Source organism: Cololabis saira, chromosome 3 (assembly GCF_033807715.1).
Source record: "Cololabis saira isolate AMF1-May2022 chromosome 3, fColSai1.1, whole genome shotgun sequence".
Taxonomy (NCBI): Eukaryota; Metazoa; Chordata; class Actinopteri; order Beloniformes; family Belonidae; genus Cololabis; species Cololabis saira.
In genome coordinates, this window is record NC_084589.1 from 31,738,479 (window position 1) to 31,739,830 (window position 1,352).

Consider the following 1,352-nt stretch of genomic DNA (forward strand, 5'->3'; position numbering starts at 1 on the left):
ACATGCAGTGTTTTATTTTTTGTACATAAAAATATGTCCTATCCTTGAGAGAAGCACACTTCTCAATGATTCTGGTTAAAGTCAGGAATGTTTTTGACAAGTGTTTCTCCACCAAGAGCATGATCAATGCATTAAGTCAATGCTATGCCACTATGTGCCTGAGGAAAGTGTTGAGAAGCACCTCTCAGATTTGGCTGTAGTCATGAGTTGTGGTGATGATCTCAAGCAGAGCCAGAGTCTCTGAGAAGGTGTCCTGAACATTATTCCCCATGAAGAGCTTGTGCAGAGTCACAGAACTGATCATTGCTGTAGATAAGGGCCAGTTCAGTTTTAAACTTGTTCTTGTTCACCAAAGGATAAACATTCATGGTTGTTGTACTGCTGGAATCTGTCTTCTTATTGCAGTGTAGCACAGATCCTTCACGCTTGGTGAAGGAAATCTTGTCTTTTGCATGGCTTAAGATGGTGTCACAAACTTAAAACATGAATGCATCAACTTTATAAAATCTGGAGATGGGTATAAGTCAGCTTTACAATATATATGATCTCAACAAGCAAGGCGGGCCTTGTTCATCATTTGGACTTTTCCCTGGGTTTTTGTCCTGGCTCTAAGAATCTGAAACCTGATGCTGTGCCATGACAGAGCGCACCTCTGGAGTAAGATTCCCTGGAATCAGATGAATATGTTCTTCCTTCTTCGGTCAGACTAGGACGAGGTTAAACAGGTGCATCTTTCACTTCAAGGCACCTTGTCAGTGACCAGCCAGGCTCCTGCATCCTCTGTCTATTCCTTAGAGACCATGGTCACATATCTCCATGGAAGTTGTCATGTGTCCTCCCTCGTCTTAGGGGGCAAGACTGTGGTACTGACTGTTGTGAACAGATTCTCTAAGATGGGTCACTTCATCACTCTCCCAAAGTTACCATCAGCTAAGGAGATGGCGGATCTCTCGGCTGTCCATGTGTCCTGGCTACACAGCCTCCCTCAAGACATACTGTACAGTAGTTCCAGATTGTGGGCCTCAGTTTACATCTCGGTTTTGGTCCAAATTCTCTTCCCTCTTTGGGATCCAGATTAGCCTTTTCTCTGGTTTTCACACACAATCTTTGTGACAAATTTAAATATGTGTTTTAAACTTACAGAGGTTGCTTAAATATGATAGTTGCATAGTTTTAGTTGGTTACAGTCAATATTGTCCCCCGCCGTGACATAGAAGTTCATGCATCTGGCCCAGCCAGGTTTTGGGGCCAGTGTAGCAACAGTTCCCCGCAACCTTCCTCGCAGCTGGCAAGTAAAAAGGAAAGAACTGGTGATACGTCTGGCACTTGCACTAAACTAGCACTGGAATTAC